Below are 26,597 nucleotides of genomic sequence, written 5' to 3' on the forward strand. Positions count from 1 at the left end.
CATATCTGGGTGCCCATCCTCACCTACTTCTAGGTTTTAAATATTAAAAGCCCTATTGGCAAATATTCAGGGGATCTCATGGGGAGGTAGGAACAAGACCCTCGGGTAACAAATGTTTATTAGGCTGCTATTCATAGAGAATCTATCAGGGTGACATTTTGAGAGATATATTAAACACCAACTCTAGAAACCATTTAAAATTATAATTTAAGTCTCTGAAGTCATTATTGGCTAATACTATGACAGGCTGGAAAAACACCAGGAAACCCATGATCTGTTAGGAGGAATCAGAGAAGTGTGGCAGGTAGAATGGTCCAGGTCAGAATGATGCTATCATCCTTCAAACAGATGACTGTGCTCGACACAGCTGGGCTTGGTTTCCTTCCATTCTGAAAAATGTGCATTTACTATTCAGCTAAGGCCTGTGGCTTAAGTCTGACTTCTATCCAATGGTTAAGGGTCTGGACTAGGATGTGTACCTTCTAGTGATACCACTCACTCCTCAAATATCAGATGATGTCAGGGAATTCAAGGCCACAGTGTCCATGCTGGCCACCTGTGAGACCACCAAGACCTTGCCAGAAGTTAAGTGCTACATGTGCATATAGAATGCACATTTGAATGGTCAATAGAACCAAGGTCAGGTCAGAGCAAGGAAATGTAACTCCCTCCTACCCACAAACTTCCCTGTGCTTCCAGGAAGCCAGGGCTTTGTTCTGTTCACATTATATGCAAATATCCAGAGACCCCCGGGCACACCCCCAGTATGCATTGGTGTTGAGTTAATGAATGAATGTGTGAATACAATAGCACAAACCTCTAGGATTCAATTCATGTCTCTCTTTGTGGCTCTGAAATGATCGATCTGTTTCCCACCACCTACATGACAGTCTGCTTATTTGTTTCCTATGGAATCCTTGTGAGACCTACACTAATGTCACTCAGATCTAATGACTGGCCTCTTCCAAGTAAGTGCAAAATGGCTGAAGGGGGCGCCTGCTTCATTCATCACTGCAACAAGGGAAGTTGGCCCAAAGCCTCCCACCAAGTGCATGAGCAATAACTAGTAGTGGATTTAAAAGAGTAAGATATCCTTTTTCCAATTATTTTTCTGGATTTGCACACACAGGACCCATGTGCATTAAGGGTAGAATGAGCTTCCTAGTGAGACCCTGTTCACAAACAAAACACAACAAATCTTTAGAAAATAAAGGTACTATATGTTAAAGAAGAAATAATTGTTGAATGGAAGATTATGAGCATACTCCTTTTTTCAAAACTAGGTTGGCCATTCTAAGTTGAAAGATCTGAAATGATTTAACATTAAAAATATTTAAAGTAGCAATGTGATTTCACAAGTAGAAAATTCTATACTTGACCTCATAGGATGAATTATAATAAAAATATAGGTGAACTAAAACTATTACATAAAATTACCTCTAGGATCTGCACATAAGGCAAAAATGAGTTTTTAGGTTCTCACCTGTGTATGAAAAAATTTTGAAATCCAAAACACCTTTGATCCTAAGCATTTCAGGAAAGAGTTAACTCAACTGTGTTTTCAAATTCTGGGAGATACTTCAAGAAGAATGGGTTTACCATGACCTGAGGTCCAAGAAATTAAATGCATTTTAAACTCAATTTCTCAATACATAAGCACTTACATTAAAACACATACATATACAGGCATGTATATGACTAGATTTACTAATTAATATGCTTTTCTTGTCTTTGAAAAAGAGGTAAAAATAAAATAGCATATTGCATTGAACATGTGGCATATGGAGTGCTTTATAAATATGCACACTGTGTCTTCTCTCTTCCCTTCAATTCCCAAAACCCAGACTGTGGATCATGGTCCTGACCTCTTGCTCCAATCTGGACACCACTGAGGTCCTGAATACGATCTTCCCTACTGATTGTCTGGGGGAGCTTGCCATTAGCATTAATCAAGAGGGCACTGCCTGCTTGACCCTGTGTCCAGTCCCTTTCCTGATCCCTCTCCATCACCATAGGGGTGCTATTGTCTGAGTCTCAACCACACACCTAACAAAGTCCACAGATGCTAAGGCCCACTCATTAACATCTGTCCACAAACCTATTTATCTCTTCCCCCTCCCGTGGACATTAGCAGCTAAGAAACAGAAAAGCTAGAACCATGTGGAAATTCTAACAGGTATAAGTCAGTCAGCCCAGCCACACGGTACACATTTGAAAGGTCGAATAGTTTTAGAAATTTATACAGAGAGACCCTAGGTACTGCTTCCTCTTGTTAGCTGGCTCTCTAGAACACCTTGGGTTTAGTTCTTGAAGATGATTATTTTAGAAGATATCTTTACATAGTATCATTGCTAGTTTTTTTTTTTTCTCCCCAATTTAGACAGTAGAATTGTGTTTTACTTAACGATGCAGGTAAAATTCAGAACTATGTCATCAAGCAGTTTTGCCATCACTAGGTGACATAATCTTATCGTTTGCCATTTTAAGCATACCACCATTGGCTGCATTGTTATACACACTGATAGTGTGCATTCCATAGGGCTTCTCCATTCTAGAAGATTGGGAATTGGCTTTTCCCACATCATTTCCTGATCCTGTATCATCTATGTCCATGTTGTGGTCCACCTTTCCAGGGTAGGTGTAGTCTGTCTGATCACCACTCAGATCACCACAGGTTCACAACTAAGCCTCACAGTGGCCAAGGTTTCTTTCCCTTTTCTGTGCACCCTTTGACTTCCTCCTTCCTTCTATCCATCTACCATTGTGTTGTCTGCTTCGTTGCTCAGGTTGTTGAGGGATTGGTGGCTGTGGTGTGCGACTTGTAAGCATGGACTGCTTAGGTGCAAATCTGTTTAGTCACCAGTCCATATGCTGCAGTAAACAGATGGGCACTGAGTGCATCCGCTTCCTCACTCATTACATCACTACAATGACTGTCTACCTACAATGCTACTAACAGGAACTGATGGCACAAAGACCCAGAGGATACTTAGTAGGTCCAAATGGATAGACTATGGCTTGTTTCTCAGTAGTCTGACCTTTGCAGAGTCTAGTCTACAGTTAACACTCTGGACCATGCAATTACTGCTCTTCTCTTCTCTTGGTGTGCTATCTCAGAGACCACAGCCTGGCTAACTTACTTCTCAGGGAATACTCTGCTTAGTCCTCTGCAGCTATCAAATGAAGACTTGCTTAACATTGTGCTGAGGCGCCCTTCCACCACCCAGAACTGGGGAGAACATCCGTCCTTTTGCTTTGCAAATGCATTTTACCACAGCTCTCTGGGTCTGCCTCTTTCCAGCACATCTTTCAAGGGAAGCAAGTCTAGCTCATCCCCAGATCTTTGGGGATGGTAGAGGCTCTGGAGCCTAAGCTTGGCTTCTTCCACTATCCAACTGTTTAAGGTGGCCACCACTTTTCCATTAATGTTTTGGCTTCTAAAACGATGCTGCTGATTCTCCCTAGACTTTCACTCAGCCCCTAATTAATTTATGCCTGGAACACATTACCTAACTGCTTCTATAACAGCAGCTTAAAGGCTACTGAGGTTAATGCTATGCTCAATCTGCTGTTGTTAATCAACAGTCTATTAACCTTAGTTTTCTCCAGTAAGAAAACTGAAGGAGAATGTGAATGATTGGTTGAAGTTTAGAGAATCCATTACTATAGACCCTTCCATTTCTCTAGGACACACACATATCTTCCAGGTAGACACATGTATTAGAAATGTATCACACTTGAAAATGGATGCCAGGAGAAATACTTTCAGACTTCCAGACACAGGCAATGCCTCTCAGACTTCTGCTGTAACCTCTCTCATTGTGAATGCCCTGGGATTGAGTTTGAAGGGGTCCCTAGAGTGAAATGAGTGGGCCCAATAAGCAAGGTCCCTTTCCTTGCTTGCTGTATTAGATATATTACTAGTTTCTTTTTGTGTTTCTCTGATAAAATACTAGACAAAAGCAACTTGAAGCAAAGCCTGGTTTGGGGTCACAGTTCAAGAGCCCATCATGGTAGAGAAGTCACAGTAGCGAGATTATGAGGCAGCTGGCCCCATTGCATCTGTGGTCAGGAATCAGAGCCCACCTCAATGTTGGCTTCCAACAACCCTCTTCTAGTGAAGCTCAACCTCCTAAAGGCTCCACAACATTCAAAAGCAGTGCCACCAGCTTCTGACCAAGTAAGTACTCAACACAGAGCAAATGTGGGGCTTTTACACTACGTAAACCATAACACTTGCCCAGTGACATGACTGTCAGCTGAAAACTGTCTGCAATCACAGGACCTGGAAATCTCAAAGCCCTTCTTAGAAAACATCTGAGTATCTTCTGCCTAAAATGTGAATGGAAAGAATGTTTTGGGGCAACATTCACCTGTGGCCAGAACCACAGGGTTCAGCTTTGTCTTTTGCTGCTTATATGGACCTTGGCCAAGTTTCTTGGTGTTCTAATCCTTCATGTTTCATCTGTAGGATGATACCACCTGTGGTATTCATCTCACAGCATTATCTATTCAAATGAGATATCATATGGTAGGTGCCAGGCATAATAGTTGCACGATGCCAGGCAGGGAAAACAGCACTGGGGTCTTGTATGGTACCTCCTGGACTGGAGCTCGAACACATACACACATAGCTCTCAGCATTGCATGTCCTTCTGGAGTCCAAGGAAGCTGGCCCCAAGCTTTCTAGGATTGCCCCAGACATTTATCTCCCATGATGCATACTGGAGACAGAAACTTTGGTTATGTAAAAGACTGAAACGATGCAAGCTACTTTAAGGATACCGGAGATAAACGATCTATTTATATTTTTATGGTGAAGACATAAATAGAAAAAAACACAGCACCCGAAGAAATGTTCCTTAAAATATATGTACAGCATGGGTGAGAGATACACGCAGAACACACAGATGCTAAGGAGATACCTTTTCACATCAGCCAGAACTTTGCAAGACACATTAATTCAAGGAGACTTACCAGGCACTGATGTAATTATAAAAATGAACTGCCTGACAAACTGGGGCATGGGGTGCTTCAGTGACTTTTGTTTTAGACGTCATTATGTAAGCAGTTTGTTGGCACAGAACAGTGAGAATCTCCTCAGTCATGGCCTTGACTCTTGACCCACAGACATGATTAATAAGCTGGGCCACACTGCTTTATGCAGCATCAGTCCATTCAGCAACTATTTACTAGCTGTCTACTGAACACTGGGCAGCACCAACACTTTGAGTATAGAGCAAGGACAGCAGAGATGAGGTTCTCACCTTCGTAAAATGATGAGACAGATATTGAACATGCTCATGGCAGCTAAAGTCTTCCATTGATTAATAAAACTGTGGGGCTTGCTAGCTGGCCACTCAAGCCTGACCATCTGAGTTCAATCCTTGATCCCAGGGCGAAAGAGAGAACTAATCCTGAAAACTGTTTTAGACGCACGACCCTTGGTTCATATGTACACACATGTCCACAGGCAGACACAGGATTTGGATGAAGCTGAGGCAGGAAAACGCCTCTTTGGCCTTAGACCATGAGTATACTGCTCTTCTGCTTCTGCCATCATCATTTGGAAATAAGTCCATAAGACCCCAGTCTAAGCATGGGGTTAGAGGAGCTGATGCCTAGTCCTTCCAAGTTTGTTAATTTCTTTTCACTCCCTTCCAAGGTAATATTTAAATCAAGATACAGCTCAATTTACTTTGTGACTAACTGAATAAATCAAAAGTAGCAACAGACGTGCCACTCCTGGCTCACAGCCTTGCCCAAATCCTCCTTGGACTCTTGGAACATATTCCGCCTGTTTTAATTCTGTCTGCATGCAGGTAAACACACTCTGTCCAGTCCCTAATTTTGTCCCAGAGGTACAATGACTGCCATTTGCTGCTTTAGAGGCAGCTTATATTTACTAATGAGTGAAAGCTCTGCAGATGAAGTGTCTAAGAGGAATTGAAGCATCCTTGAAGGTAGAGAGGGTGGTATTGTCCTCATTGCTCAGTCAGCCTTTAAAGCGAAGACACTCAATGAGATACCATTCTGTGGCTTGGTATTGCTTCTTCAGACTCAGAAAAACTGGGAATTTAGCAGATTTTCTATGTCCTGTTAGGGGAGTCCTTAATGATTCTGAGTGCATAGCTATTCCCATCTGCCAACATCTTCAGAGAGGCTGCTATAATAAACTAGCAATCATTCTATCTTTTCTCAATTTTTTTTTTTTTTTGAAGAAGGTAAGAGGTAAGAAATGTGAAAATTGTACTCTTACTGACCGGGAGGAGGAACAAAGGTAGGAAGAGTGCTCAAGGTGTCGGAGCTGCTGAATTACAGTGGGTGGATCATGCACGGAGCCTCAGAGCCTGGCTCTCGGGGGGTGCGGTGGGGAGCAAGGCCTAACCCTTCAAGGGAAATCTCTGGACTAAAGGTGCCGAGTGAGTCTTTCAGATGACATGAGTAGATCTGCTGTCATTCTCTAAGACACGCTGCTGAGAGACAGAATCAAAGGTGCCTGCACGTGACAGAAGCCATGTAAAAGAAGCATGTGTGAGAGTGGCTGTGCTGTGCTCAGTGGAGAAAGAGACTGGTGAAGCCACACCTCTGCTCAAACATGGCAGGTATAATATATGTGCACACATGTGTGCCAGTGTGTGTGCACATGTATGTGCTTGTGTAAACATGACAAGGCAGTGTGCTCACTGCATTCTTATCCACTGCTCTCAAGAGACAGAAAGCCATTCACATCAGAGCAAGCACTCAGCCCTCCTCTGTAGAGACCAAGTGGTCTTGACCACAGTGTTAGAATCAGTCCCAGTCTTTCATTCCCTTTCCCAGGATTCTGGTGTCTCTTTTTGATTTATAAAGTGCAGGTATAAGTGTGTTGGGGCTGGTGAAGTGTGCCAGGAAGTCTGTGCTTGAACACTGGCTTCTAACCACAGGGAAGAGGCAACTTCTGTTACTGTTCCCTGAGTATGCTTGTGTCTCAGGACAGCTTTAAAACCCTTCATATGCCTACCTTTGGACAACAGGGCAGCAGATGCCAAGTTAGCTTGATATGACTGCAAATGCTATCACTGATGCTCAAGACAGGCAGGGAATGTTTACTGGGTAAACACGGGAGCACCAGTATTGCGATGTGGAACAGCCTTCCCGCTCATTAACTTTCCTGCAGCCTGTGCAGTTCAGCTCCTGCTTGAGAGTTTTCCTTCTTATATCCATTTTATGCCCCTCTGATCTCACATCTTGTTTCTAATCACAGCTCCGAGTGAAACACGTGTAAGGTAATTACTCCGCGGTGTACTGTGGTACTGCTCATTGATTAGAAATAATTTTCAGAGTGAGCACCATAGCAAGGAACTTTGATCAAGCTAAGTTATTATTTCGATTCTTTTTCTCAGCCACATGCATCTGCTTCTTCTTCCTGGAAGAACGTGTGTATATAAACGAGAGAGAGAGAGAGAGAGAGAGAGAGAGAGAGAGAGAGAGAGAGAGAGAGAGAGAGAGAGAGAGAGAGAGAGAGGGGAAATGCCTGCCTGTCTGCCTGTGCAGATAGATCATGGGGCAGATGAGAGCTGTGTTCTCACCCCTACCCACTGGCCCTTCTACAGAGTCTCTCTTAGTAAAGACTGTTGAAGATGTGCTTGAATACATTTATGGTTTTTCTGCCCCCACCTTTTGTTTTATTTTTTGTTTAATTGACATATAATTATATCATCCTCCTCCCTATCTGCTCTGCTCTTCTCCTCTCACGTCTACTCCTACCTCACTCTTCCAAATTCACAGCCTCTGCTTCATTAATTATTGAGACATTCACCTAAATTAATAAACCTATAAACACAACCTGCTATGACTGGTCAGTGTTACCCGAATGCATGCTTCTAAGGGTGACTATTTATTAGATCACCAATCAGGGGTTCACCTTTCCTCCGAAGTTGCTAATTGCTTACAGTTGTTCATCTAGGATTAGGGTCTTGTTAGGTAGTGATCTCAACAACATAGCTGCAGCTACTTCATAAGTGTCGGAATTACAGGGGCATGGAATCAAATTTGAACTATTTTCTTAATCTCAAGTAAATATTTTTTTCTTTTCTTCTCTTGGAGGTTAGAGTAGGGTATCATTAAATATTATTAACTGACACGACGCTCCACCATACTGGCTTGTGACTATTCTCCTGCTTCTGCTTCCTAGACTCTGGGATTATAAGTACATACCAAGAGGCTCCACACACCAGCAAATATTTCTAACAAACAGATTCAGGACTTGTTTTTTCCTCAAGTTTATATTCTAAGCCTTTCTGTCATTCTGCCCATTCCTGGGGTGAGCCTGTGTTCAGGTCTGGATTCAGCATTTTGCAGAGCTTAACAATCAAGACAGTGAGAATCCAAGTTTATCAGTGGGGTATCAGGTCCCAGTGAGAATACTTTAGGATTTTACACAGGCTATGGGGTTTTGGGGACTCCTGTGAGTTGGCTATAATTGCTATATGAGCAGAGTGGGCTCTAAAGAGATGAGCATCTATACCAATGTGTCAATGACGTGGGGCTTTCTCTGTAGGTGTGTGCACAGCACATCTTCTGACTGGTCACTGCTGAGCTACAGTCTGCCACACACGTCGGGCACAGTTCACAGGAGAAAGTCTAAAAGTTTGATTTTATATACTAACATATACAATATTTTATACATATACACATTTTAAAAAGTATCTTCTGTCCCTGAGATTGTGTGGTAGATAATTCCATGCACAGGGGAAGGGAAGGGTAGGATGTTCTATTATGTCAGCTTTCAGCTCCTGCCAGAGATGGCAAAGAAAACAAGACATCCTAGAAGGCTTTAAAGTTGAGATTAAAAAAAAAATATTCCATTATTACTTAAATTATGGGTGTGTGTGTGTGTAGGTTTGTGCATATGAGTGCAATGCCTTGGAGGCCAGAACAGGGTGTTATATCCCTGGAAGCTGGAGTTATAGGCAGTTATACCCCAAAAGATATGGATGGTGGGAATTGGGTTTCAGTCCTCTAGAAGACCAGCTGAGCCATCTCTCCAGGCATCCCTGACTCCTTTTAGAGTAACAGTTTTAACCTGGAAGAAGCTATCATAAGTTATTAAACCAAGGGACCAGAAAGCGTAAGCAGTAGACAAGAAACTTAAAATAGCAAGTCAACCAGGGATTTTACAGTGCAGAGAGGAGCAACTTGGCCATGGACTATCCTGGATCAAAAGAAGTACAGCTGTTATTTGTGTACAAGTCTCTAATATTCTATAGAGTCTATAGTAATTATGTACAAAACTAAACCAAAATATGTATGGGGTGTATGTGCTAAGGAACAAAGTGCACAGGAATACATATACACATATAGGCACCCATATCTCAATGTGTATACTGGTATAAGAACAGAAATTTTATTCATTCAGGAAATACTAAGTGTCCAGTTACATTAAGAGATTTCTTGTCTGTGGGGAATTTACAACTCAGTGGGAGAGAACTGAAAATAATAAGTATGCAAGAGTCAGTGGTTATTTCATGGATCTACAGGTTGGCAAGGAACACCAAAGATGGTTGAGTCTTTGGAGGACAGAGGTATCAGGTAGGTTTTCTAAAGACTGTATCTTCAAGTTATATCTGTCTAGTGGCCTTTGTATATGAGTACTTTGACCACTCACAGCTGGTGAGTGTGGTGACTAACAAACAGGTATATCTTCCATATTGGCTCCTTAGGCTACCATTAATCCTGAGCTTTAGAACCGGCTCAGTGGCAGGGTGTGCACCTGGGAGAGAGCCATCCACTTACTACCTAGAAGATCTTAATCCAGCAAGTTATTTCTAGTCACAGCTCTACCATGTTGCCAGTACACAATATAGTGTTTTACACACACACACACACACACACACACACACACACACACACACACACATACACACACACACACAGACACACACACAGACATACATACAGAGACACACAGAGACACACACACAGACACACATAGATACACACACACATACACGCTCCTAAAAAAAAGTTCCATCATATGATATCAGTAAAAAGTCTTAAAGACAAGGAAATGCTTAATACCATTTTAGGAATACTTAACCTAACCTCAGATCACCCATCATATGAAGCTGAGGAAGGAGTGCATGTGTTTGCCAGTTTCACTGTATAGTTAAGACTTTGTCTCAACAACAAAACTAAAAGCAGCTTGGTCCTCTGAGGACTTTTTTTAAAAATCAAAAGCAGTTTACCCTGACAAGGGCTCACAATGATTCTTGACCCTTCCCCCTTTGTGTAGATTGGCCCTCTGTGTCATGTTGTGAGGCTGCACTCCCAGTAACAGGATGAGACAGACTATCACCTATGTTAGGGATAAAAGACAGAAATTATCTTGGCTGCACATTAGCACTAGCTGGTCTGAGGTCTGGCTCATCCTATCTGCAGAGAGACTCCTTTCCTGAGTTACCTTCTCCTTGTTCACACGCCCCTTTGTGCAACACTGAGATGATTATTTTATCAAAGTTCAGTAATGAAGCCGATATAGAGAAATGTTGCCTGATTTGAAAATTACAAAAAATTAAAAATTATTTAGAGTTTATGAAAGAGAACACTCTCCTAGGGGAACATAGGGGCACATTCAGAGCACAGAAGTGACAGAAGAGGGCTGGTGACCCTTCAAAGACCTCCAGAGTCCAGGCTGGTGGCCTGGCCCTGAGGAAGAAGCCAGATGGTAACATATACCCTGATACAAGGCACAGTGCTAAGTCTGAAGAGTTCAAACTGGCTTGTTGGGTGGTCTGTGAGCAGAATACAGTCATTTCAAAGGCCTTCTTAGGTACTGCCCACACCTAACCATTTGTAAACAGGAGAGCTGATCTGGTTGGTCCCTTAATTTACAATAGAATGTGGCCTTTCTCAGCCTTAGAGAGTTTTCCACAGGGCATTTATGCAGATTACTCAAGGGAAGGAAGCAGACTTCTGATTCTCCAAAATTCCCAAGAGTGTTTTGAATATGTCTGAGAGGATTCCCAGAAAGTGTAGGGTGTAAACACTGGGTGGGTAGGTTTAAAATCATCCCTGAGCTAGGCCTAGGAGAGCAAGCCTGTCCCAAGGACTTGCTGATAGAGGGATGCACCCAGGCCAACAAAAGGGTCTCAGAGACAGAAATGGGACTGGATCCCTAGGATGTTTCTGCTATACTCCAGGGGTAAGAACTTGAAGTGGATCAAGGCTTAACACTCCTCCCCAAGGCACTCTCCTATCTCCCTTCTCTCTTCCACCAATCGCCCCGTTCTCTTCAGGTAGCCCTCCTTCCATGTTGTTGCATCAGAAGGCAAACAAATGAAGGTGCCTACATTAAAAGAAACATGGAGGATCTGGAGAGATGGCTCAGCTTGCTGGGTGACCACAACTGGAGTTAAGATCCTAGTACCCCCACCTAACCAGTCAAGCTACACACAAATGGTTGCAGGATCAGACGAGGAATCTCATGCCCTTTTCTGGCCTTGGAGGGAACACAGGCATATGTATAGGCACTTGTATCCATATATCCACCTCTATATAAGCTTACACAGACACACACTTGCATGAAAAAAAAGATGGACCTTTCAGTCTTCTTTTCAAATGTGATCATTTTTTTAGCCAGGTGTGGTGGCTTAAGCCTATAATATCAGCAAGCAAAGGTAAGACAATCTTGAGTTCAGGCCAGTCTGAAATATATGGGAAAATGCTGTTGCAGATAACCAAATCAAACAAAACATTGCCATTGACTTGGATTTTGTCCAGCATTCTAAATTCATACGTTACTTTAAATTTCCAATGTTCAAAAGGCTGAAAAAAATACTAAAAGTTACCTGAGGGGTCACTTAGAAAACTACTACAGTGGATGTCTTAAGGAAGAAAATAAATCTAAATGGAATCCCAAAATAACAGGGAGAACAAAGCCCCAACTAGACGTCTCTTAGAAAGGGACCCCATGACAACCTCCAAACAACTTAGACTTCTGCCAAGGCTATTGGTTGCTCTCTACAAACTGAGGGCAAGGTTCTACCACTGAAGAAGATAGCAACATAACTCACTGAACCTAGAGAAATTGAGCTAGTGCCTAACTAGAGTGTTGTTCACTCTTAATGAATAGTGTTCATGGTACTGGAAGGTACTCTGCAAGTTACCAAAGGATAAAGGCAACACCAACCCAGCTAGGAGACTTTTGCTCTACAATGGTGATGAGCCTACATGATATGCTGGTGCAGCAGTGGCACAAGAGCTGTTGGAGTAACCAACAACTCTCTGATTAGATTTAAGGCCCACACCTTGAGATGGAACCCATGCCTGACAATGCTTGAGTGGCTAAGAACCTCAGATTAGATAGGTCATGGACCTATGTGAATACTGCTATGCTACTAAAGAAATATAGCAATATAATGACTGCCAACAACATTCCATCATACCTACACATATATCAGTATCTTTCCCAGTTAACAACAGAGAAGCTTTCACTGGCAGCATAGGAGAACAAATGCAGAGATCCACAATGGGATAATGTAAAAGACTGGGAGAGCTTGGAAGACTCAGTCTTAAATGTAGTATCTCCATAACATCCCTTCCCTCAGGATTCAGAGAACGTAGCAGAAGAGGGGATGTAAGACACCAAGGAAACAAGGCATTCTAAATACCATGACTGATGCATACATGAATTCATAGAGAGACAATGGCAGCATGCATAGGTCTTCAAAGGTCTAAGCCAGATGAGGTTGCAGCACAGAGAGGGGGAAGTACATGTGCTCTCCCATCCCAAACTAAGAAGGTATCTCCAATTGACAATCACTTGCAAAGGAGAATTTAGTTTTCTTCAATGGAGTCTCAGGGGTATACAAACCACACTCAAGGGTAGGCCCCATGGCCATCAGTAGATGGCCAGCTCAAAACAAACTCAATGGTATTTTGGGAGACTTAATTTTTTTTTGTCTCATAATACTTTGTTTGCGCTCTCTCTCTCTCTCTCTCTCTCTCTTTCTCTCTCTCTGTGTATGTGTGTGTGTGTGTCTCTCTCTCACTGGTCTGCTTATATAATATGGTTTTTAATTTTGTATTTTTGTGGATTTTCTGTGTGGGTATGATCTGAGTGTGTATGTGCTTCTCTTGCTGTTTCTTCTTTTTCTTTTGTTTGTTTTGTCGTATTCTGTTTTTTTTTTTTTTAATTTGTCTGTTTGTTTTTTAAAGTGAGAGAAAGAGAAAAAGAAGGAGTGAAGCTGTAATGGTCAGGAGGTGGGAGGACATGAGAGATGAGGGAAGAGAAGCCATGATCACAATATACTGTATGAAAAAAAAAAAAACTATGTTCAATTTTAAAAAGTACATTAAATGAAAAACAAAATGAAACAGAAAGCCCAAACAGTCAGGTATGAAGATGCACACCTATAATCCTAGCTCTAGGGAAGCTCACAAAGGACCTTAAGGTCCAGGCCAGCCTGGCCTATTTGGTGAAGGTCTGTTGCAAAGCCAAGCCAAACCAAACCAAACCAAACTACCCAACCCATTATGCTTCCATAAAATCATATTTTAAAGCATTGCTGTTTGAAACTCATATAGCAATGCTATTTTAATGAACTAGCTAGTAGTTGCTGTTATAGGAATCACTTTACTGTAAAGTATATTTTAGACCACCAATAGGTAAAGGCAGAATAGTGTCATGTCCTAAGAGTGAATGACAACCTTATCCCAGGAACAGTGACAGCAGCAACTCCTTGGCATTCACTCACACCACTAAAGAAACTGCTTACTCATTCCAAATCTGACTACACAGAGCCATGAGCCTGCAGGTCCCTCTGCTAAGCAGTCCCTATGGGGTAGACATTGGGTCTGAACTGACACTTGAGAAACCAAAGGCCTATTCTGTGGGCACACCTCAGCCAAGCCCTCTCAGTCCTGTGTGAGAGCTCCTCCCATTCCTTCCAGGACACCTGACCAAGCTGCAAGTATCATCACACACCGCTCTTTACAGCTCTTTACAGTGATGCTGGTTGCAGGCACTGGTTCTGTCAGGGTTACCACAGGCACCCAGTATCTTCCTTCTATTTTATGTTCCCTCAGGAGGAGCTGCTGCCCACAGAGTTACTGTGCTTCACAAAGAAACAGACATGATTTCGTTACATTATTACAGAAGCTGGGGTCACAGATCTAAGGAAACACACAGCTTGGGTTTCCTCGTGATTCCCTTGTCTTGCTTTGCCCTTTTTGCTCTTTCCAAAACAATTAGCTCTTGAGAAAGTGACTGCAGTATATAAGTGAGTTATCAGTGAAGCAAATTGATGCCTATTTTGAATATGAGCTTTATCAGAGCACACAAAGCTTTCTCAACAGAGCTCGGCTGGATTAGGAGGGTGCTCACCGTGATGTAGAATTAGTTCCTCCAAGAAGATATTCCCCCATAGGATTTTATCATTACCATCAGTAGTCAATGCTAAGTGGATACTGGCATGCTATCTCTGCTCCCTCCCCCTTTTCTGACACAGGGACTTGCTATGTACTTGAAACAGGCCAACAACTTTTGATCTTGCCTTAGCTCTTGGCTTCCTAAGCACTACCGCGCCAGGCTTTGCAAAATAACTTTTTTTTTTGATTTTTAATATTTTTATTACATATTTTCCTCAATTACATTTCCAATGCTATCCCAAAAGTCCCCCATAGCGCCCCCCACTTAAGGAGTTACAGAGGCAAAATAACTTTTAAGGTAGGTTCACTGTTAAATCCATTTTAAAGATCAGGAAGCTGATGAGGCTTAGGAAATAACTGTCTCCATTTTGACACCCCCAAAAATGACAAGGGCAGGAGCTGAACTCAGGGTGACATTAAAAGTCCTTGCCATGCATGCCCCAAGCCTGCAGATGCCTCTCAGTTCTGAGTGATAATACCTTTCTTTCCCTCCAGGGCTTACTTAGTAAGTAAGTCAGACTAGAACAAAGGTACAACAGGGAAGCTATGTGGCTACAATGGCTGAGAGAATCCTAGGAACAAGCTATCCAATGGGTCAAGGGAACAAGGTATTACCCTCCATCACCTCTAGTGGCCTGGTCACCTCAACAAAGGGACTAGGGAATTGTGACTGGACCACTCTGGTAGAAGTGAAAGTGAGGTGTCTTTTGACAATGACTAGAACGTACAAAGGTCAAGCCAGAGACAAACCTGTTGCATGTACATGCATGTCTCTGGGATAGCTTTGAAAATGTCATGTGGAATAATTGGCTTTATGTCTTCTGTAAAAGATTCATTTATTGCAAACGGTTAATTTTAAAAGTGGCATCAGGGAAGTTGTTTAACTACTTAGGAAAATAAAAGTATGATATTCACTTTTATGATACAGTGTTAAAGCCAAGATAAAACTGGAAATGAACAGTTTAAGAGCAACTTGAGAAATATAAGTAAAGATCTACAACATCTTTGGAGAATAAAGGACTTTCTACCTGTAAAAGCAATGGAATAAATGGGTGAAAAATGTTACTTGTGAAGATATAAAAATATATCAATGCCTTGGACATTGTAAAGGTAATAAAAGGTAGGCAACTACCTGAAAAGACTGGAAACAAAAATGGGAGGCCTCAGTCTAGTACTCTGGTCATATAAAAGCTTACGATAATGGGCAAGAGATGCTGTTGTTTGTACATCCCCAGCAGAAAGAAAGCAGAGACAAAACCACGGAAGCTAAGGTAGTACGAGAAGGTCCTGCCCAGAGAGACTGTCCCAACATTCCTGTGAGATGCTCGTGTTTGTCTTCCCACTGAATTCACCTGCATCACATTTTAACAAGGAGAATTTCCAACTTTTCTTTTCAATTGGGAGGTAGAGAGAAAACCAGTATTAAAAACATAATCTGAATACTCTACTGATAAACAAATACAATGTTTGGGGGAGACCTGGGTCAAGGGTACAAAGCAGCAAGAGAGCAGAATGACAACTGGAAATTTCTAGCACACGGCACTGAAACCACGGGTGAGGCCAACAGTGGCTTTGTGGCCCTGAGGAGTGAGTTGCCTGCAGCTGCTTTTGCAACAGGGGGAGATGGGTAACCGGGTGGATATGTCAATCGCTGCAGGATAGAAACCATTTTATTACATGTGAATCTCATGATGGGATCTTGTAGGTCTAAGGTATACACAGTGAAATGTATTGAAAACAGTGTCAGAATGGCTGACTGTTAGCCTCTTTAAAAATCTGCAATTATTGTTAGTTTTAAATTACAGCATGAAGTACAAATGAAACCTAAGTGAAGGTATTATTTAAAATAGCATAAGGGAGGGCCGGCAGCTTCTAGATGCCTGACATCTGACCAGTGCAGTGCAAAGACACAGACCTGCACAATGGTCCCATTTGGAAAGGAAGCGTTGGACTGGGCACTGCTTGGAAGAGAACTCCTGGTTCAAATCTGTTCTGAAAGAACAGGTTCTGAAAGAAAGAACCTAGAATCAGTCTTGCTTTGAAGGTTAGGGCAACCTTGAATTTTGGTTTGGGACTAACAATTAGATTTTCATCCTGAATATGTATATTGATCTCCTTTCCTCATACAGTGCTAAGAATAGCACCTATGCACACTAGTCTTCTTGAGAATTTGATCTGTCTAATATTGCAGGTATATTCCTGCATCAGACATGGTATAACGTTATTTCAGATTTAAGCAGGTCCATGGAGCAGCAGGATTCCCCAAACTAAGACGTTCTATGGAGAAATACTCATCAATTCAATCTAGGTTAAAAAAAATCTAAATATAATCATCCCTCTTTTATCTGCTCACATCTTCCTTTTCTGTGGCTTTCTCTCCTCTTGGGGATGCTGTTTTGGGGTGCAGAGGTGAGCAGAAGTCAAGAACCATGTGTACTTTGTGTCATATTGCACTTTGGTTCTCAAGACATGGAGGTGACAATTCCACATAGTAGGCACACAAATTCCCCTGCCAGGCAAAGCAGGAAAGAAGTATGTACAACTTATAACAAGATTTTTTTCCCTGTCTCCCATTTTGAGAAATGCTGATCAAAGTCTAGTTCAAATTCCATTCACATTCTCCTTTGCATGCCATCCTTTTAAAGAGTGAGTCATGGTTAAGCCATGATGTGGGTTTAAGGACTAATTAAACTTAGCTTAGGTGGATCACCTCAGTACTAGGAAATTGTTCTTTCTCTCCCCCTAAGATTTATTTTATTTATGTGTTTTGTTTTCATATATGTCTGTGTACTACATGTGTGCCTGGTGCCTGAAGTGGCCAGAAGAGGGCACTGGATCCATTGGAACTGGAAGTACAGGAGGTTGTGAGTGATCTTGTGGATGCTGGGAATCAAACTTAGGTCCTTCGAAAGTGCTTTTAACTGCTGAGCCATCTTTCCAGCACAGTTGTCAACTTTAAAATGTCAAACACTTCTGTATTTATTTAGGGTGAGTGTGACTGTGAGCGTGTGTGTGTGTACGTATTCATGTGTGTACACACATATGTGTGCCACAGTAGGTACATGAAAGTCAGGGGACAACCTGAGGAGTCATTTCCTGCTTTGTACCAAGTGGGTTCTGGGATCGAATTCAGGTCATCAAGCTTGGCAGCAAGTGCTCTCACCCAGTGACCTAGCTGGCCCAGAGTTCTCATCTCTAAACCAAGTAATTTGTGCCCAGAAAGGGACTACAGACCCATCAACTGTCTTATCCCACTCTTTGTACTGGTTGTACAAGGATGGGAAAATAACAGAAATGGCAAGAAAAGGAAAAGTTCTCACAGCATTCCTTCAAACGTCCTTTGGGGACACATAACTAAGAAGAGGCAGGTCTAACTTCCAGTCAAAACACACTGGTCCACAAGACATCCAAGACATACACAGTGAAAACAGGAATTCTCCCATCACTAACTCTCGGAAGCGGGATGCGTGTGCAGAAACACAACTCCTCAGGCCTCATTCTATCACAACACTGAGGCCCTCAGTGTCAGAGCCCTGTCACCAGGCTTGCACTCTTACTGCATTGGAATGGGTCCTGCAAGAAGGCAACTCCCAGTCTCTGTTCCTTCCTTCACATTTTCTCTCCATCCTCTGATCGCCTTGACATTTCCAGCGTTCTTCTTCCTTTTGTTTTCCTTAGCCAGACACTGAGAAGCTCTTCTCACAAGGGTCTCCTCTGGAGTTAGAGTTGCTCAGTACACTGTGTAACTGTGCCTCTCTCGGGGGCCCTGTGGCCAACACCCCCAAATTAGGGAAGTCCAAAATAACCAGGGCATTGTTCCCTCTACTCCATTTCCACCTCACTGTCAAACACTGCTCTCTTGGTCACACAATTAGGCTTTGGATGATACTTAGGTCCATCACCTCTGCATTGTCCTCCAATGTCCACCTTTCCTATTTCATCTAAATATTCTTCCAGTCATCTTCTTCCACACGACCTGACCTTGCCTTAGCCCAGACTGTTTGTCATCCAGATTCTTAATTTTTTTATTGATTTTAACTATATGAGGTGTGTATGTGAGTACATGCATGTGAGCGCAGTGCAACGGAGGCCAGAGAGGATGTTGGTTTCTAACTGTAGGTACAGGTTGTGTGTGTGTGTGTGTGTAGGCGGGAGTACTGTGTGCTGTGTGACATGTGATAAGAATAAATATTAGAAAATAAGATAGAAATAAAAGAATCTGTGTTCACCTTCACAAGTTTGCCAAAGCCTGGGATTATCAGAGAAACTGTTGCCTGCAAAGGCACCTTACATTATAAGTTTGTTATTCAATATTGTCTTAGTTAGGGTTTTACTGCTGTGAACAGACACCATGTTCAGACACCAAGGCAAGTCTTATAAAAAAAAAAAACAACAACATTTAATTGGGGCTGGCTTACAGGTTCAGAGGTTCAGTCCATTATCATCAAGGTGAGAGCATGGCAGTATCCAGGCAGGCATGGCGCAGGAGGAGCTGAGAGTTCTATGTCTTCATCCAAAGATTGCTAGTGGAAGACTGACTTCCAGGCAACTAGGGTGAGGATCTTATACCCACACCCACAGTGACACACCCATTCCAACCAGGTCACACCTATTCCAACAAGGCCACACCTCCAGATGGTGCCACTCCCTGGTCCAAGGATATACAAACCATCACAAATATATTCTGACATCATAGAAAAACATAATTTTTTTTCTATGTTTCTGTAATAGTGTTCCTGAAACAACAAACTAGACAGACAAACACAAACCCTCAACTTGTTTTCCAACATGAAGTCTTCTTATGGTCATTTTGTCCCAAAAAGAAGGAACGATAACCCTTAAAAATGGCAAACAGAATTAGATCAATGACTTTCCAGATTTTCTACCAGATAAGTTAACATGTTTTTAAGGGAATACATGTCTTCTGCTGTGGTTTGAATGTATCCCCCCCTCAAAGTCCATGTGTCAGAAAATTGTCCCCCAATTCATAGCTGATGCCATCTGGAGGTGGGTCTTTGGAAGCATAATGGTTATTGTTGGTTGACAATTTCACACAGCTGGGAAGGGAGACCTCAGTTGAAAAACTGTCACCACCAGATTGGCGCTGTGGGGGCATTTTCCTGATTGCTAATTAAGGGAAAAGGACCTAGCTCACTGTGGGTGATGCCACCCTGGGAAGGTGGTCCTGGTTGGAGCAAGCCAACAAGCACCATTCCTCCATGGCTTCTGCTCTAAGCTCCTACCTTGGATTCCCTTAATGATGGACTGTAACCTGTAAAGCTAAAATGATCACTTTCCTTTCCAAGTTGTTTGTGGCTAGTGTCTTATCACAGCAACAGAGAAGCAAACTGGGACAGGAAATAATGGTGATCAAAGAGCTCAAAGGAGGGGTCCCACGGTGGGATTATGGCTCTGTGAGGAGCGTCAAGAGCAGCATGCTCCTTTCTCTTGTGTTTGGCCCTTATGAGAAGGCCGTTACCAGATGCTCACCAGGCACATCTCAGCCTGGAACTGTGTAACAAGCAGATCACTGATCATACCTTATTCCTTTCTAGCAGCACACAGGGACAGAGGCTGCCTCTTGTTCCTTCTGAACTCACAGCTTGGGTTCCCTGCACCTTTCCATGCTCGTGTGATACTGCTCACATCACTGACTGTCTCTCTCACATTTTCCATTCAGCCAGCACGGGATTTGCTGGGCCTCCCACTTTAAGCTGTATTTGTCTCAAGGTTCAGCCAAACCAGGAAGTAAAAGTCAGTTAAGGATTTAAGACAAAGTAAGGTGCTACTCTTGTTTGAAACAATGGTGCTTGTTTATTTAAGGACTTTCCTGACAACCAGGGCAGGGCTGAAGATAATCCCATAGAATCCTCTGGCAAGCACTGATGTGCTATGAGGACCAAACCAGGTGCTGAGGGACTAAGTGACTGTTTTGATTTGGCTGATGCTGTGAGCACAGAGGGATGCTATGTGAAGGAAATGTGATATATCCTTCATGGGATGCTACAAAAGGGCAGCATGGGGAAAGCAGGAAGAAAGGTACAAACCAGTGTCCTAGCTAAAAATAGATCCTAGAATCGCTGTCCAGGCCGCCAGAAGCATGACAAGTTCTTCTGTCCCTGCAGCAGCACTGCAGTGAAGAACAGAAAAGGAAGGGGACAGGCAAGTTCAAAGGAAGACCCTGCTGCCTCTGGCCATCTCTATGGTTCTGTATGCTGTCATTTTCAAGGGACACAACTTCTGACAAACTCTCTATACCTAGGGCTCTCCAAAGATTAGCAGATTCCTTTCCCCTCCCCCTCTTTCTCCTCTCCTCCTCCTCCTTCTCTTCCTCTTTCTCTTCTCCTCCCCCTCTTCCTCTTCTTCTTCCCCTCCCCCTTCATCATCACCAACCTTCATTGTTGTCTTTCAGTTCAGATAGGGCCCTCATTTGGTTCCTTCAGAAGATCAAGTGTGACTAGCAAATAGAGGCTCCCACCTGCCGCTGTCCAAGGCATTATCACACATGGAGCCCTAGTTTAAGGCAATTATTTGAGGAAAAATTTCACTTCTAGTAGCAGATGAGCTAATCAAAGCTCAGTATATTACACATAGACATGAGTTCAGGACTTGACCCACAGCTTCCAACTACATGTTCCACGTTCCTTCTACTGAACACATCAGCTCTGCTTCTGTTAACAGAGTCATATGTTAGCCAAGGAAAGCTCCTCTAAGAAAGAAGATGAGTCACCCACTCATCAAGCAAGTGCTTGAGAACAGTAAGGCTCCCACCACCATTCCAAACACTGAGATGAGATGGAAGTGAGCTACTTCTCTCTTATTTTTACTGCTTATTACAAAGTACCTTACTTAACCTGGACAGTTAAAAAAAAAATAGAAAGTAATTCCTCCCAGTCTGCAGGTATGAGATGAGGGGCAGTAGACCGATGTCTGGGAGGGACATGTGTTGTTAACTTTGTATAGCTCCTCTTAGCTCACAAGGCTGGAGGGACAAAAGGACACCAGCACCAAGACTGTGTCCTATCATGATGGATGGGAAGCACAGGACAGGAGCTCTGAATCCTCCTCCAGAAGGGCAAGAACCCCATCCACGAGGGCACAGCCTGTGACATGCACACGTCTCATCTCAAAAGGTTCACCTCTCGGGACTATCACAGTGGTAATTAAACCTCAGCATGATTTTGGAAAATTAAAAGCATTCCAAACACAGCACCTACTATGCAGTAGCCCTCAGGACACTCTCACCCTAAACCTGCAGCCATGTAAATGAGTGTAAGACATGAGTGAGCAATGGAGAGACATCACAGAGCTGGCACATGAGCACCCTAGACAGGGAAGGGAGGCAGCACTTATGGGTTGGTTGGAAAAATCCAGTCCTATCAGCCCTCCTAGAGATTGTATGGGAGAGCAGAGCTGTTTGCTGAGTGGTCCCAACTACTCCAGAACTGGATTCCTGGCCTCATCGTGGCCATCCACAGACTGTAGAGCCCCAGAAGGCAGCCTGATCAAAGCCCTTTGCCCCAAAGATGGTGGTAATAAATTACACCAGTTGAGTGTAATTTATTAGTGGCTCCCTCCAGAAGTCACAAGTAATAATGAAGAGGATTACACAGGAAACACCATGAGGTGTGTGTATGAAGTGGGAAGCTGAATATAGGCTTGTTGAGAAACGGAAGAAACGGGACAGAATATCCAGACGTGGAGGGTCTTAGACCTTCAGAAATGCCTCAGTTCCCAAGACCCTTGCAGTTATGATTCAAGTATATCCTTAAGTAAATCCCTTCTGTCCCGAGAGAGCCAGGCTGTCCCCCTGGAGAAGAACTTCTTCCAGTGAAGACCCCTTTGGGAGCCTGTGAAAATGGCAGTGATTGGGTATACCCTCTGTGACAATGTAGTAAGAGATGATAGATTACAAAGGGACATATAATCTCTACAAAAAAATATGGTATTTGATAAACAGAAGTACAGTATATAAAGTATACAAAGACTACGTTAGTAGTAGAATTTAGCATTACTTACTAGTAGATATAATCTCGACTAAGAAGAAAACTGACACTCTTCTCTAGTGACCCTGGGACAGGATTTATCCCTGTAGCATCACAGCTCTGACTAACAAGGTCAAGAAGACCTCATAATGACCACATGAATAGTGGGAGACCTGCTTTCTAGAGAGACTTGTATCTACAAACAGAGCTGGTGTGGGGACATCACTATATCTTGTTTCTCAAGCCAGCCCTGGATATATGCATTTTTACCACTATGCACTTCTTAAGAGTCAACCCAAATATGTAAAAATCTCAACAACATTTCAATTCTCTCAAAAACATGTCTTAAACTTAACCCAAACCATCCTATTTGGGGGCATTTTACTTTATAATTTATCTCTGTATTTCACAGTAACCTGCTGTAGTAACACTCCAAATGCAGTGAGAGCCTGCAGACAATGGGGAGGTTTCTGAGCTCCACTTTCTTATGCCCCAGGCTAGAAAGATTTTGAATTCCTATGTCACATAGGAAAATAAACTTGGCACTATACTTCTTAAAAGCTGTATGAACTAGGAGACTAAAGACGCCTGATGCCTCCTAAGGGAGATGAAGGCACATGCACAGTGACTTACGGTTTGTCTTCATTAGACAACAGACCTAGCCAGCAATAATCCAGAGTCCTGGACAGCAACCCTGGGAAGTGGCCACCGTGGCACTGGCTACTAGGTTAAACTTTTGGAAAGCAGAGTCCCTTTAGTACATTTAGTGGCCCATAGAGGGAATCACAGTGACCTTCTGGAAAAAGGTTCTGAATGACCAGCAAAAACCAAATGCCATTTTTTCCTAAGCCACGCATCCATCTTCCTGCAGGGAGACAGATTATTATCTATAATAGACACAAAGTTCCTCCATTTGTTGAACTTTATGAAATTAGTCCCATATTCAGTAGATTATGTTTTCCTCAGACATCCTGAGATGTGCAAACACAATACCCAATTTATTCAACAACTCGTTTATTTCGGAGAAAATCTTTCTGCTGCTCCCATGGTGGTGTGTGACACAGTGGTGGATATCAAATGGAGACAAAGTCCAGGCTCCTTTGTAGTAGCATCACTTAGGTCTGCAGAGAATGCTCATAGGGAGGTGGGCACTGGCAAGTATGAGCTCAGAAAGCCATTGACTCCACACTCAGCCAGGGGGTCTTTTGATGGAGCAGAGGGCACAGGATACTCAGGAAGGCCAGCCTCTCAGGCCAGGACTGCAAACTCTGTGAAGTGAGGTCTTGAGTCAGCTAACTGTAGCCCACAGGCCACATCTGACGCTCAGGGCAGCCTGAGCCACAGCCAGCCTGTACATGGACACTTTGTACAGAGAGTCAGATATTTGGAGAGATAAGAAGGCACACAAAGTAGCCTTGATCTGAACTGGAGAGACTATGATAATGTCTGTCCTCAAGACTGCTTGAGAATTACCCCACAGTGAGCAGCACAGTTAAGGAACATCGTTCCTCTGACGTGGTCCTCAGTGGTAAGAGCTAGGTTTTACTTTGGTCATGAATGACAAACGTCTGATTTCAATCAGCTACTTCACTCTCACCTAAAGTTCTAGGGCCCAAGGTGACATATATGCCAAAGCCAGGATTTTGGGTTTATATGGTGCTGCTCTCCTGACAGCTTCACACAATGGTACAAAAGAGCTGCTAGAGCACCAGCCATTGCATCTCAGCCAGGCATCTTATGCAAAATTAGGAGGCAAGTGGCACATAAAGGCTCCAAAAGTGGAAATCAAGTAGAAAGCAAATAAGATGCAGTCAAGAAACACATGTAACTGTTTACATCAAAAGACCCCAAACACAATGGCTTTGCTTTTACCCCAAAGCTAAATTTATAATCCAAAGTACAAAGGAAGTCTCAGCAAATGTGCGCTCTGGGATAAACAAGAGAACATGTTTTGAACAAGTGTAGATTTAGGGTGGGAGACAGGAATGGAAAATGGAACTGGACCTGGCAATATACATCTGTAATCTGAGCCACTCAGGAGGCCAAGAAGGGGAAGATCCAAGTTCAAGTCTGCCTGGGCCAGAATGAATTCAAGGTCAGACCGGGCAACTCAGTGAGACCCCATCTAACATAAAAAGCAGAAATATGTGTAGGGATGAAAGTCAGTGGTAGAGTAGCAAGCGCGAGGCCTGGGTTCACCCTCCAGTCCTGTAAGAAGAGTTGGTTCTTGGGAGTCATGAAAAAGGAAGCCCTGCTGGTATAAAAACAAGTTACCGTGAAGAAGGACCTGAGCCTCCCCGCAGGGCAACGCCCAGCCCTGCCTGCCAAGCTGTGCAAGCACATGGTCTAGGAAACCCAAGACATTCAATGAGAGTGACAAAGGCACCCACGACTCCACACACACACATCAACCACAATAGACTGCAGGGAACTGATAAGCTCAAGCGAAGCAATTCCTCTATGAAGGAAGATGATAAAACAGAAATAGGGAGGAGATGGCGGCATTGGAGGAGCGGGATGTGAGCTCTCAGGCTGTTACAGAGGAGGAAATAGTAACCGAAGATTAGCACGGATGTGCAGACAAGGAGGGGAGGCAGAAAAGGTAACACCAGGGTCAGACCTGATCACAGCAAGGAGGCCAGAGGGGAAATGGAAATAGAGATTTAAAAGATGAGAGAGAAAAATCAAAGGAGCAGAGTCAGATAAAGTAAGTTCTCAGAACAAACTTGTAAAGCTACAATTTAAGAAAACTTCCCTAAACCAAAAGCATGGTCAGGTCTCCTTTCTAGGAGGTCGCACATCAGGAAGAGCAGGCTACTCTTTGTGGAGGGCTATCCTGATCCAGCTTTGTAGAAAGCAAAAACTCCTTTAGGACAAAAACCCAAAAAGGTCAAGTGGCCTTGGATTCCTTTATACTAAGTTAAACTCTCAATACAGGAAAGGGCAGGTCAAGGATGTTATGTCTGACTCAAGCGACACTCATTCAGGTATACGCAGACTGCCAGTCTGAGCAAACCGTACCCTTGACTGTGAACTTTAGGATATCTAAATAACAGGGAGAATGAGGCAGAAGGTGGAAGTGAGTACCAAAGGCCACCATCACACAGGAAAAGAGAGTTAAAGAAGCAAAGCTAGAAGCACACAGCTGGACAGTGTTCAGCAGGGCAGAGTGTGGAGTGCAAGGCGGCAGCAGTGAGGGCATGATACAAATGTCAAGACCAGGACAGGGATGGCAAGGGCTGTTAGACCAGATCAGGGGCCATCCTGCCTCTGCTGGCTGGAAGTCAAGCAGAATCTTTGGAAAAGCACGAGTCAGGAAGATAACCATCTCCACCTTTCCTGTTCAAGCACCGCTGGAGCATCAAATTGCAGCTAATGTAAACTGCAAGTCTCAGGCCTTGCACCTTCTGGCCCTGCCTGATCCTGTGGATACAACTCTACCGAAGAGATACCCTTTTCATCTGCTTCCCCCTGGAGCCTGCAGTCATATGTCTTTGCTGCCTTCAGCATCTTGCACATGTCACTGTCCCACCAACAGAGGATTCTATTTGATTTCTATGTTTTATGTAGGTTTTTCTTTGGATCTTTTGAGGTAGGGTTTCATGAAGGCCCTGGTTAGCCTTGAACTTGAGGTAATTCTTTTCTCTCAGTTTTGCAACTGCTATGATTACAGACATAAGCTTTCGAGTTTGCTTCCTGGAATGTTCCTTTTTCATCCCTGGACTGCTCAGCGTACCTTTTCTGAGTATTTTCTACGGTGCTAGAGATTGAGCGTGAGACCTAGGCAGATGCTCTGTCACTGTCCTTTTGTTAATTTTTAAAAGTTGGTTCTGGATCTCATGAAGTTCCCAGCCTGTCCTGAACTTACTGTACAGCTTAAACTGACTGTGAACTTGCAGTGGTCCTGCCTCAGTCTCTGGAGCAGTGGGACTGCAGACAGGTACCATTAGGTCATTTCCCCTCATGTTTATCTGCTCACCATCAAGATCTGCCAGATCCACTCCCCAGCTGGTGTCAGCTCACTGATTGATAACATGTTTTCCCTTATTGGACTGAAAGTGTGTGCAATTATTTATTTAATATATGCCCCTCCCACAAGACCAAACACTCCAAGAAGGCACCGTTTGGGGCACTGTGAGTATGTGACCTACAGTGGATCTTATGTGGATCTTATGTGGACCAAGGTCTGCTGAGTTCATT

The 26,597-nt window shown here is 43.2% G+C and overlaps 1 protein-coding gene across 3 annotated transcripts in view; it reads right to left on the minus strand.

The window, feature by feature from the left end:
- Positions 1–26,597, minus strand: part of Fars2 (phenylalanyl-tRNA synthetase 2, mitochondrial) — a 423,978-nt gene that overhangs the window by 100,309 nt on the left and 297,072 nt on the right. The window lies entirely within an intron of this gene.

The sequence above is a fragment of the Mus caroli genome, unplaced genomic scaffold (assembly GCF_978045245.1).
Source record: "Mus caroli unplaced genomic scaffold, Mus_caroli_1 scaffold_15, whole genome shotgun sequence".
Taxonomy (NCBI): domain Eukaryota; kingdom Metazoa; phylum Chordata; class Mammalia; order Rodentia; family Muridae; genus Mus; species Mus caroli.